General features: G+C 34.8%; 1 protein-coding gene across 11 annotated transcripts in view; it reads right to left on the reverse strand.

The window, feature by feature from the left end:
• Positions 1-14,294, reverse strand: part of LOC115213959 (LIM/homeobox protein Lhx9-like) — a 274,665-nt gene that overhangs the window by 173,269 nt on the left and 87,102 nt on the right. For 3 of the 11 annotated variants that reach the window (XM_036501791.1, XM_036501801.1, XM_036501780.1), the window contains one exon: positions 1,952-2,139. The exons of the other annotated variants lie outside the window; for them this stretch is intronic. The gene's annotated coding sequence lies outside the window, so the exon portion shown is untranslated. Of the gene's footprint in view, positions 1-1,951; positions 2,140-14,294 lie in introns of those variants that run through there. 11 annotated transcript variants of the gene reach the window in all.

Here is a 14,294-nt window from a genome sequence, read left to right on the forward strand (position 1 = left end):
ACAAGCAGGACCGAACTTTCTGAGAAGTAAAACAACAACAACAACAGCAGCAGCAGCAGCAGCAGCAGCAACAACAACAACAACAATAACAACAATAATAACAATAATAACAATAATATTAATAATAATAATAATAATAATAATAATAATAATAATAATAATAATAATAATAATAATAATAATAATCTTTTCTACTATAGCCACAAGGCCTGAAATAAAGAGCACATCGACTACAGTGCTCAATTGGTATTTATTTCATCGACCCCGAAATAATGAAAGGCAAAGTTGACCTCGTCGGAATTTCACCTAAGAACGTAACGACGGGCGAAATACCGTAAAGCATTTCGTCCAACGTGCTAACACTTCAGCCAGTTCGCCGTAATAGTAACAACGACAGCATCAACAAATAAGAACAACAAAAATAGCTATAATTATTTTAAATTTTGGCACAAGACCACCACTTTAAAAGTGGTTTTTATTGGTATCATCGCCTTTATTACTTGGCTAGTACATTATACTATCGATCTCGAAATGATGAAAGTAATGATATCATCTGGCAGGAAATGAACACAGAAGGTAAAGAGCCAGAAGAAATATTCTAAAGTATTTTCCAACAGTCTAAAGAAGCATTGTAGAGTAAAGTTAAGATGAATGAAGAGTACCACATAGCTTGCATAAATCGAAAGAAGCCGTTTCCCTTGAATTACATCACTAATTACCTAGGGATAATGATAGCAAATTAAATTATGCATTCTTTTTATACTTTTAGCGAAGACCTTTTTTTCTTTTGTGTTCGATAAAATATATTCCCAATAAAAACTTAGGTCGAAGTAATAGACCGTTCTATCTGTTCACCCAAAATGATGGCCGTTTACCGATGCAATTAAAAGAACATATGTAACAGGATTAGTAAATATAATGCTGAGCTCTAGTTGGCTCAAACGGACATTAGGCTTTTGATTCTGTGCTCAAGAAATATCCTATCAATTCCAACAGTAATTCCATTGATTAGAAATGTTCTTAACTTTATAGTCTTCATTACAGATTGATTGTCTTGTGGCGAGTTACAAGTTAATAATACAGAAGCATATAGACTGAAATGTTGTTGTTTACTCCAAGATCAATGCTGGTCAGGATGTCTGACGATCAAATGTGTTTGATTCGTGACGTAGTGTGCCTAGTGTTACATTATCCTGTATGTGTTTCCATTTTCGAAGTAGTAGAATGTATGATCCGAAAGACATTTGGCAGCCCTTTCGATTAGACCTTGTGTGTTTTGAATGATAAGTTAAAAGTGGTGGAATGATGGATTAAAGGCTTCGTGTATTTCATTTACCAGTACATTTGTCGTTCCAATATTTCCAGTATTAAACGTCATTATGATGATAACATTCTTTTTGAACATAATTTTACAAACAACAGGAACAATTTAATTGGAATTATCAACCAACATTAAATACGAAATACGGTATTTTACGATATATAAGCGTAATAAACAAATATATCGCATATTTCTAGGTTCCGAATAAGATATCTATATCAGGATGATTAAGATGCGAACATTCAGAAAACCTGTTGAAGTTAGTAACGCATTTCATCATTTATGCAAGGTTTGTAATTTCCAGAGGAGTAAAAAATAATGTGATTGTACTTCGCTGATAAAAACAATAAAGAAAAATATTTGCTATGAACTCCAACATTTCAATATTTCTTTCTTTCCAACTACTTAACAATCTAATAGATTGTCTTCACACGTCTTCGAATGACCGGCATAGCAAAAGGTTGCAAAAGAAGACAAAGATAAAAAAAATAACACTGGATAAAATATATACTTGATACGGAAATTTATGTAAAGGTTATCGAGAAAGAAAAAAATGTTTTCTAGTCGATCACTCTTTCTACTAAAATATCTCAGAGTGAAGAAAAGGTATCGGCACCTGCAATGACTTACATTATTGTTTACTTTTTTTCCCCACTTCTGTTATTATGTTCAATTTTTTGTTCATTTCTTCCTTCATGATATTCAAAGTGACAAATGTCATTTTGGAAGCGAAATTATTGCTTGTTTTTCTTCTTTTCGTTTATATTATTATTCGAGTATGTAAATGACATCACCGCCGAAGTATATTGTACAGTTATCTACAAAAGATCACAATAAATGTATTCAACCTCAATGAACATAAAATATCACACTCGAAAATAGCAATTCAGTTGTGATCATATAATACGTATTAATAAAAAATATTTTTTATGTAACAGCATGTAGAATAATATAATGTACAGAATATCTTAGTATTTTCAAGAGTTTTTTTTTATCTTATTATATAGGAATATTAACGTTCAGCATTCTTGTAAGGAAGTTGAAATTGAGCAGCATAATATTTTTGCGTGCTAAAATAAGTTTACATTTATTGAACTTTTGAGGTACAACTAACTGGGAAATATCGAAAGAAAATTACGTGCCCTGTAAGAGTTGACATCAGTTTACCTCTATCATGCGGGACTATTGTGTTAACTTTACTAATGTTGGATTTTTAGCAACCGCATTCTTCTCATGCTTCTTAAAAGTTAGGATCATTCATATTCTGTCTTACATAAAGTAACAGTGGTACCCAAGTGAAATAGATGTTATATGGCTTTTTGTGTCATATCCCAGGCTCATAAAAGAAAATAAAGCTAACCAAATATTCATTAATCGCATATTTTCTACTGCTGCCTACAGCAGTAACCAATGCACGTCAGAATTTCTAAAAGGGTTTAGTAGGGTAAAGAATTACAGACTCTGATGTAATCCTAAATTATTAAACAGTTTCCCTGTGTCCCTTACTACAATTAATGATAGTAATAATTCTATTAATTACGTTCTAAACTGCAGATGAAATTATAATCGGTTGCCACGAGTACTGTAAAATCTCTTGTAATTGTTTTATTAATAGTCGGAATATTAAAAGCAAAGTTGATTACGGACTGACCTGAACTCAGAATGTGGATGGACGGAATTAAATATTAAAAACATATCTATCGATAATCTACGCTTTATATCAGTTAACTATTTTTTTCTTAGATTAGCATTAGGAACAATTCTTACAGTATCTAGCCAAGGACGTAACAACGACAGAATTATACGAAAAAATGTTTGTGCGACCTTCAGCTTTATTTTATTTTGTTCTCGCCAAGGCCACAAATAAAAATGAAAACATAGACAGAACGGAAAACATGATTGTCTTTATCATCCTTCTCCACACACTACTGTCAAGTAATAATTTCTTGAAAACGAAGGAGATTTGATATATTTAAGGAATTTTAATAAAATATTTTGATATTCAAGAATTTCCGTAAACAAATAATTAAATCAAGAAATCGTGACAAAAGTCTCCGTAACCTACATGGCTGCATTATTAACCACAGATGCACACTAATTTCAAATGATATTCTTCTTTAAATTTCTATCGACAATATTAATTTATACCTCAGCCAGAAATGCACTACTTCCATGATCAATGACATCAGCATCTTCTATCAATGTATAAGGCAGTTGATGTGCTCCAATAGCAAGAAGACACAACTGCTACATATATCAAAGAAATAATTTTACATCATTAACTCAAACAAAAGACAATTAATTCCTTAAAATTGTTATGATAACTAAGATATGCAATATATAATGAATTATGGCGAAAGCAAACCTGTAATCGCTGAAACGATATAACTGCTACTAAACGTATTATACAAGGCCAGAAGCACTTTACTCTTAATCTTTTCGTAACACTTGATAGCATTTGCTGAAGAAGGATCTGATTAGAGTTCTGATCTCTCTGGGACGGTTCTGATGCTATGCAATACAACATCAGCTGAGTAGTAGATACTCACTCACTCTAACAGATGCTTCCATGGTCGTCTTCTTATGACATCACTTTGCAATTACATTGTTCCGAGTTCAATCTCATTATGCGGCGTCGCAGGTACAATTAAAAGCCAGAAAAGGAATTTTGCTAGACGGAAACCGTGCGGAAAGCTGCTGCATTGCTCACACACACACGCTCGCACGTACACACTTTCTTTCTCTTACACACACACACACATACACACACACTCACACACACGCACTCGCATGCACACGCACACACACAATACACAGCACACACACACACACAACACACACATGAGATCGAGAAGCATTGTGCATGTATATATATATGTGTGTGTGTCTGTATGTGTGTATGCATTTCTGCTTACGTTTTTGTAGTGTCACTTCATGTCCTGTAACTTAGACTTTTTAAAAAGAAAATTGATAAAATGATAAGCAGATTTAATTACTCGGTCGATGTGATTGACTAAAACACTTGTAGATAGTATCACATCATTCCCGTTTGTGAGCATGTGATTGAAGCGTGTTCTTTTTGGAACCAGTAAAAGAATGAAAACAACAAGAACCAGCTGCAATTACTGGTTCACTAACAGTAAAAATCCGTGAAAGGATACCATATTTGGTAGCATTAAAGCCGCATTCATGTTAGACACACTCCGATTTCAGCAGCGCATATTGAGGGAAAAAAAGGTTTTATCGCATTAAAGCATATAACAGAGAACCAACTGAAAGTAGCGAAATGGGAGAATCGTTAGCACCCGAGCAAAGTGCTTAGCGGTATTTCGTCCGTCTTTACGTTCTGAGTTCACATTCCACCGCATTTGACTTTGCTTTCCAGCCTTTCAGGGTCGATAAAATAAGTACCAACTGAGCACTGGAATTGATGTTATTGATTTGACCCCCTCTCCATTAATTGCTAGCCTTGTTTCAAAATTTGAAACCGGTGGCATATAGGCTCAAATTGGCAATATTTTTGAGACATTTTGAGAGAAAATGTGCATTTCATATGCTATCTAATATGGTAACTAAATATCGTATTTTTGTGTTTCCGATACACCAATGACTAATCAATACTAACTTCATCGATACAGAATAAGGAGTGATAGAGATGAACTTGATGGAATTTGAACGGACATAACTTATGGTATTTTGTTGATTGCTGCCTTGATTCTGGAAATCCACTGCTATTCATGGACTAAATATTGTGTAAATTATTTATGCTCATAAAAACAATACTGAAGTGATAGATGAGAACGAGGATTAAAAGGAAAATGTAAATTACGCTAGAATAGTTGTTGGAAAGAGGAAAAAGGAAGAATAGTGGCATCAGTTGTAGGAAAGAAGTGAAGATAAAGTAAAAATGGTGTTAATTTCTAGATCCAGTATTAGGAAATGCAACAACAAATATGGATAATATGGGAAATACAATAGCTAAAATTGGACGAAATATTAGGGCTATAAAGTATTCTAATTAAGTAAAAGAAAATGCATTAAATCTAACAAAAATGTAGAATATAAAAAGAAAACGTGAAATTCTAACAGAAGGAACTTTAACAAAAGAACGACTGAAAGGAAAAGAAAGAACGAAAAACTAAAGAAAGAAAATAAAGAAAGAGAGAACGAAAGAAAGAACGAACGAAATGAATGGAACAGAAAGACTTATGTAGCTTGCTATCAGAGAAATTGTAAAAAATTTGTATAGAAATTATTTCTTTTCATTAGATTATCAATAGTCACTAGTTGTAAAAATATAGTTCTCTACTAATACGGAATCAATTCAACGTCCACAAAAAATAAAAATAAAACAGTTATATTTTTTTATACTGTCTTCATATCGCCCTCACTCATCTCACTCCAATTAGTTTTCAGCAAAAAAAGCGTACGTCAAATAAAGCTATTAGCGTGCATCTGATTACTTTTCGGCTTGAAAATATGTATCGTGGAGGGGGAGTTCAAAAATAGAACTTTTTTAGTCATGACAGGCTACAAAATTATGAGTTATTGAATATATGTGCGTGAGGGGGGCAAAATTTATTCAATTAATTTACATGGTGCGTTGGCAGAAGAGATAGAGCACCAAGCAAAATATTTTGCAGAATTTGACTCTGTTCAAACCTTGCCATGTTAACTTTGTCTTTCATTCTGCCAAAGTCGATTGAAAAAGTATATGTTAAGTACTGGGTGTTCTTCTGAATACGGTAACACCATTATGTCTATACAGCACTACGACTGAAACCAGTAACAGGATCAGAATACTAATTCTGAAATGCACTGAGCATCAAAGCAAGAACCTACTTGGTGCATACACTGTGGTTTATTTTTAACAATAATTATTGTCACCTGCTCACATATTAAGCTAATCAAACTGTTTTCTTTTGATATCAAAAACCACATTGCTTGAGAGTATAATGAGAATGGTTTCAGAACCTTCTATGAAATATCCGAACCCTATAGGGTCCTTCATAACCAACAAATCATGGCAACCATGAGTATTTGGGGGCAGATAAGAACAATGCTAATAATAAAGGTATGTTTATTTCCTATACTTAGGAATCTTTAAAAAATCTCTGATCAGAAATAATCTAATTAGAGAAGACAAGAAGATTATTATTATGAAGTTGCATTTATTAACGGTATCGTATACATTATGTGCACCATGTAAAAATGGGCTTCCAAAAAATAAATATCAGTTCTAAGTAGGTATAAAATTCTATTATTTTCTGAACCGCATGATTTTATCGGACTTTAGTAAAGATCTATGTTCTCATGCATAGATAATGTACGGAATTGTGAAGATTTATTTTTCTGTATGAGGTTATTATCGGTTGTACATAAACCACATACTCTGCATTGCTAAAAGACACTCAGATATAAAAAATAGCACCATGCTATTTTTGGCATATGTTCGAAAGAAGTTTAATTGAAATCGTTCTCACTATTCTGGTTCGTACATAAACAGGGTGTAGCAAACGTATACATACATTTATATAATCACATTGATATAAGTATTCAGATCGACATGAAAATATACTTTCTGATCTAGATATAAAGATCCACTCTGTCGTAAGCATGCAGGTTCGTACGAAATAATAGCTCTGAAAGTACAGGTTTATCAATATTTACATGTACAGGCATATATCTACATAGATTTTCCCATCTGTAAAGTTTTATTTACTTCAGAATATGCGCACACAAGTATATAGAGCTTATACTTGATCCGGGAGATAAACTAACTTTTACAGCTAAACCAAGCAGATTACGCAGGTATCATGCGTGTATCACAAACACATATAAATAATAAATCACGTATATATATATATATATATATATATATATATATATATATATATATACATTTTTATATATGTACAGACTGTGTGTGTTTGTGTGTATGTATGGGGTGGGGTACGCCTGTCTGTATACACAGAAGTTTGCACACACTCGCACTTATATAAACAGTAAGCAAAGATCACAAATGACTGCTACTCCTAAAATGTATAATCTGCATCATGATCATGCTTTCGGAGACGAAACCAGCTCTCCATTAAGATAATCTAAAGGACAAGAGAAAAACAAAACATGACATTTAACGGGTCTTGAGTTTTTTTAAAATCCAGCTTAATTACAAGTAACTAAGGAAAGTGCGCGGGAGTATAGAAAGTAATTAAGAAATTGGGCAAACGAACTGTAACTCCAGCTGTAATTGATAGACCCATAGCTCTATCCCCAATATACAATTGAGAGTTAGAAAACTCATCATCTTGTATCGGCAAAGATTTGTTAATGGAGATGTTTTGGATGGGTTGGCATGGTAGAGTTCACTTGGTTGGCTGAAATATTGTGGAAAAAAATATAAAGCCTATCCTCCTGCCAGTTATGTTTATCTTTTCTCGTCAGTGGGCGATGGCAGCCGATATTTGAGAGTTTGAAGTTGCACATTGAATACGTTTCTATCTCTATTTGGTGATTTATTTTATGCTGATGATAGTGACATAGTGTTTCCCATGGAGAAAAATATTCTTTTCTACTTTAGGCACAAGGCTCGAAAGGATGAAAGGCAAAGTCGACCTCGGCGGAATTTGAACTCAGAATGTAAAGATAGACGAAGTACTGCTAAGCATTTCGCCCGGCGTGCTAACGTTTCTGCAGCTCACCGCCTTCCAGGTAGAAAATATTCAGAAAACAATGAGCCACTTCACCAGTGCTACTTTTAACCTGAAGAAAACTAAAGTGATTTATACCTCTGTTCCAGATAAGTCGTGTGAGAAGCGTAATATACTTTTTCAAGGGTCCGGACTTAATCTAATGTAATCTGTTGCGAACCTCAGTTTCCATTCCCAGGATTGGATACTAAGAAAAATTAAACTGCAATTAGACACTCGAAGAACGACTTTGGTTAGGGAGGGGGCTGAACATTCCAGTAACCCTTGCATCATATTCCTGGAATAGTCTTCTGCGACATGGGCGTCATGTCGATAGCCCCAAAAAAGAAATACTCGAACGATTCCACCAGAATGTTTGATAATCAATATCTATAAATCTGAAATGCGAAAAGTTTGTTTGTCTGGTTTTGGCATTGGAACGGGTTAAAAGGCACTAGAACCCGTCGGTTTGACTCCAAAATTTACAGGGACATGTGAGGATGCGAGTGGGCTAGGTGTCGTTACTAGGGCAAAAAACGCACACTTTGACAAGTCTTCTTTCATTCTCTTATGTGCCTTTCTTCCTCCCTCTCTCTCTCTTTCTTTCACTTTCTCTCTATAACGTCGCTTGACAGCGTCTACTATATTTTCCCCGCCGACTTCGCCAGCGCTGTCACTCTCTCTGTATATATATACGTCTGTCTGCATTCATAGAGAGAATTATCATCGCCACCACCACACACAATAATGAGAACAAATATTATGAATCAGATATTTATTGGGTTAATTTATATATATGTGTGTGCTTGTATCTAAATATAAATTTGTATATATAATGTATATATACAAAGTGTATATATCTGTATTTATATATATATATATATATATAATATATATATATATATATATATAATTTGTATACATTTGTATATATAATGCGTACACACACACATATATATAATGCGTATATATGTACATATATATATATTTAATGCGTATATATAATGTGTATATATATATATTATGTGTGCATTATGTGGTCGGTTGAGCTGAAAATATGCACACCCATGTTAAAAGTGCTGGCGAGTTTGCATGGCAACAATTTTTTTCCTCAAATGAAAGGCGTAACCTCTAGGACAACATTCCTCATCTTTTAAAATGTGGCCCGATTACACCCGAATGAAATCGGTTTATATTAACCAAACAAGTAAAACAATGAAACACTATGCCGTTTTAATCCCAAGTAAGGTCGAGTATCTCTGTAGGTCTACTACATATTTGCGAAAAGGGCAGACGTTGTCTCACAAGCAGTTATACAGGCAAAAGTGTTAGTAAATATGGTAGGATTCAGTTGGAAATTTGCACACCTATGTTAAAAGTCCTGGCAAGTTTGCATGGTAACTTTGAGTTTGCTCAATTGAAAGGTGTGGCCTCTAGGGCAAAATTACTCATCTTTAAAGTGTGACCCGCGTAGACCCGAATGAAATCGAGTTATAATACCGAAACAAATAAAACAATGATAAACTATTTTAATCCCGAGCAAGTCCGGGTTTCTTTGCTATCTATATATATAAATGAGGCTTTGGGTCAAAATTGTTTACACGTTTTACTACGTCAGAGGTTGGCGGCCACACCAGTGGTCAGATCGAGCCAAAAATTGACGCAGGCATAGAAGGCGTGATGAGTTGAGTAGGTTAAAACTCACCATCTGGAAAGATGCGGTTGCTATGGTGAGAAGATTCAAGGGGGCTCTAAGCCCCTCCAGATTGGCGCGATTGGCATCTAATTCTATCAGTAAAATGAAGAAGGCGAACGTTGATACAAATTGGATTTTTGTGTAAAAAGGGGCCTAAATAGGGCTGGAAGGGGATTCAAATTTACAGGAAGGGTAACTTGAGGGGGGAAATTGATTGGGAGACGTTTTGTGGCGCTACAGTGGTTGCTTTGGTGTGAAAACTGGGATTTTATTGATTTGGGGGGGGGGGACACTTGCTGGTCTAGATAGGACACCTTTTGCCCGATTTCAATCAAATTTTCAACATGGTAAAGTGGAAGCAGATTTGTAATTTAAACGCGGAAATCTAATTTTTTTTATAAATGACAGAGAGATAGATAGAGAAAGATAAAGAGTAAGAGAAAGCGAGGGAAAGTCCGAAAGGAAGAGTAAGAGAGTGGGAAAATGAAAAACGATAGAGAAACAAAGAGGGAGAATGTGGCAATAAGAAACAGAAAGTAACAACCACAACCTCAGCCGCGCGTAGAGCGGGTCACCTTATCTAGTATATATTAATTTCAGAAAACCCTTACATCTAATACAGGAGATCTGAAAAGGACTAGTTCTCTCTGTTTGGAAACTTGTTTCATCGAGTAGCATATGCAAAGAGCTTGTCATATCATCCACCCTGATGATCTCTGGCTTCCAATGTTGTTACACTGTGATGAATTTGTTCTCAGTAACTGTTCCCAGTATGAATTGAAAATGAATTTCATGACCACTTAAAACATACCACTTATTTTATTTTCGAATCCGTAAAATATTTAATTACAAAAAGCTGACACTTCCGATTCATACGTTAAAAAAAAAACTGATGTAAATTTAAACCTTTACATTGTCAAAGCAAGAGATTAAATAAAGTAGAAAAAAATCTTTTAGTATTGGTACATCCACTTTAAGTATTGGTACATCAAAACAACTTCCTATACCTCCATACATCCTTTTTGTGAAGCACAATAAACAATCCCATGACCTGGAGCGGACAGTCCAAATACATACACACCTGTTTAAAAAGATCTATAAGTATAAATAAATTCTAAACAATAACATAACCCCAAATTTAATCACTAAAAATTTCTCTAAACCATATATCCATCAAAACCCACCCCACAACCTAAACTCCACTCCACTTGAACGCACATAACCAGGAAATATATTCACTAAACAGAAACTATATAAGCCAAGATTAATTTGAATGCATCACAATCTGACGTGGATTACCAAGTCGAAACTTTGAAGTCACTGGCAAACATATTCTTGTTTAAGAATAATAAAGTTTTACTCTATAAAAGTGTTGAGTAACCCTTCAGATTATTGTAAAATTGTCTTTATCATAACTCAATATAAAAACAAACATTAATATATATGTGCATTTATCTATCTATTATTTGTCTATCTATATACACGGTGCCCCAGAAAGATGTTTAAAACTCTTCCTGACGAATAAATACTATTTACATATTAAATAAAGTTTTGCATATTTATTTCGCTCATGTGTCTGTTGTTTCGTTCGTCAATAACCGGTTTGTAAACAAACAGGGCATCGAAAGCAAAACGTGTTAAGATTGTTGCTTTGAAAACAACTGGAGTGAGCAACAAGGACATGACGAAACAATTGAATGTGTACGTAAAACGATATATGGAGTCCACTACTACATCTAGCAAGCCAATTCTTGGTAGGAAACGATCAATTCGTACCAAACAAACCATTGAAGCTGCGAGAAAGTGAATGATCCGAAATCCCCACAGGATTGCATGAAAAACTGCAAATGCTTTTGATATTTCGAAATTATCAAGTGATAGTGGGGGACAAACACAGCCACACAAACATATATATATATATACGACGGGCTTCTTCCAGTTTCCGTCTACCAAATCCACTCACAAGGTTTTGGTCAGCCCGAGGCTATAATAGATGTCACTTGCCCAAAGTGCCACGCAATGGGATTAAACCCGGAACCATGTGGTTGGTAAGCAAGCTACTTACCACACAGCACTCCTGCGCCTATAAAAAGTAAAGTCGACCTCGGCGGAATTTGAACTAAAAACGTAAAGACGGACGAAATATTGTCACACATTCTGCCCGGCGTGCCATCGATTCTGCCATCGATTCTGCCATCTCACATATATAATAATATTAATAATTATATAAATAAATATATAATTATATTAAAGGGATCATATATTTAAGGATTTAAGGATCAGGAAATAACCTTCTCCAACATGCTAAAATAAGACCCCAAAGGCGCTAAAAAGCCAGTTATATCTCCTACAAAAATAAGGGTCGTGAGTGAGAAAATAAAAAATACAAAATAAAACTTCACAGTAAATTGTGTATTGGGTGCAATTTCGGATTTTTCCGACAATAGATGTGTTTAAGTCTTTACTACAGGGAACATTTCTAACATAGATCTTTGACTTGTTGCTTATGCACCCTGACCCAGTGTATTAACTGTCATCCTGTTTGGACGATGTGATTCTCATTGCATTGTGAACTTGTGATACAGTAAATGCGATTTTATTTTTGCTTTGCAATTCATATTTGTATTAACATTCAATTCCTCCCCATTAAATTTTGAGATATATCCTATTCAATCAGTTCAAATGACACAAAATGAGAGTATTTATATTTTTGTTACCCCCATTATTTGGCGGTTGTCAAATAATCGGTGAAACCATAATTATTTTTCTTAAGTTTAATGATTGATGTACGATTGGGAGGTATCGTTTGGCCCATTGTAAGAAAAAAAAAGCTCCTTGTTTATGAAACAGAATTTTGAGCCGACATAATTTTCTTTTCCCTATATCCCACACATATCTGTGTGTGTGTGTATGAAGAGGGAGAGGGAAATAGAAAGGCAAAGAGAAGTGCAAGAGAGAAAGAGAAGATAGAAAGTGAGTGTTGGTATGGGGTTGGTTTACCCTATATCAATATACCAGTCGTCTTTAAAATGATTTCAGGCAGTACGATTAAAGGAAATTAGATTCTCGCTTATATTCTGCTCAAATTGCGGATATGCGATTAGCAATGAACGAGCAAACGTCAACGCCGTGGCTTGTAATGTTAAACATAGCAACTAAAATGTTCCTCAAATATCACCTCATTTATTTTGAAGAACACATGTAATCTTTCATAAATTTTCTGATTAAAGACTGCACGGTCACAGTTAGAACACCTTTCCTCACAGGACTGCTCGATCAGAAGTAACTCAGTGTACATGACTGCAACAGTAGGTGGAAGCCTCTACGCGGTCGCTTTATATGCTAGAATTAGAGGCTAAAACACACTAGTGATTTCCATAAATCAAAAAAAGCTAATCAGAATCACACATTGAATAATGTAGACCTAGAAACAACCTAAAATGCAGCATGATGCTACCAGTTTAAAGTGATTTTCATCATTGGTCTCTTTCATCAGAGTTGAGTTAAGACTAATTAACAACTACATCCATGACGACAACAACGGCGACGATGACGACAACTAGGACGACGATGACGATAAATGCCATACACAAGCTAATCAAAATGTTTGGCCTTAAAATTCAATTGAGAATCTGAACAACTGCCAACAGCCTAATTAAATTTGCAGAATACCAAAACAGCTTTATTTTTTACATGGTATTCATTTTTATTGTTTCTTTGCTTTGTTCTTTCCTTTATAAATCTGTTTCTCTCTTTCCTTTCTCCTATTAATCTTCTTTTCTTCAAAATGGTGTATATTCATTACGTTTAATTGATTAGCTTCTGTTGTCGATCGTCTATCTGTACGTATGTCTATCTTTAGTCTCTTTCTATCTATCTCTCCTTCTGTCCCTCCCCCCCGCCTTTCTTTCTCTGTCTCTCTCTGTATTCATACATATATGTATGCATATATACATGCATACATACATTCATACAAACATACGTACACTGTGGCATGTTCGTATATATCCCTCTATGCACCAGTTTCTCCTGTTTTGAACTATAATGCAAAACATATATCATGACATTTTTCATTTCTTACTACATCATCTACATTTCATCCTCCTCCTCCTCCTCCTCATCATCATCATCATCATCACCATCATCATCATATGTTTCTTAACATAAGCCATCCATTTACCTTTCAAAAGTTGCTTTCCCCTTTGCTACGCTTCTTTCTATTTATGATATCCGGGATGATAGGACCTTCGATAGAAGTTCATACAACTTACTATGTAGTATTTTCGTATGGCCCTTTATACACTGAATTTAAACTCCGCTCATTCACTTTGCCCGACTGGAGGGATTTGGGAGCACCTCAAAGCCCCCCAGTTTGGCAAGAAGCCAACATTTTCGTTCCCCTGACAACTCTACATAGCATCTCTAGGTCTTCGGCTTTACTTATATACTGACCCGTCCACCACTCACTTCCAAAGGGACTAGGAGTTTCCTCAAGACCTACATGTCTCTTGGTCTAAGCTCCCAATTTCACTTCTATCAGGCATTTCCGCATACCTGCTACGGAATTACATATCTATTCACTTTATTT

The sequence above is a fragment of the Octopus sinensis genome, linkage group LG1 (genome assembly GCF_006345805.1).
Source record: "Octopus sinensis linkage group LG1, ASM634580v1, whole genome shotgun sequence".
Classification (NCBI taxonomy): domain Eukaryota; kingdom Metazoa; phylum Mollusca; class Cephalopoda; order Octopoda; family Octopodidae; genus Octopus; species Octopus sinensis.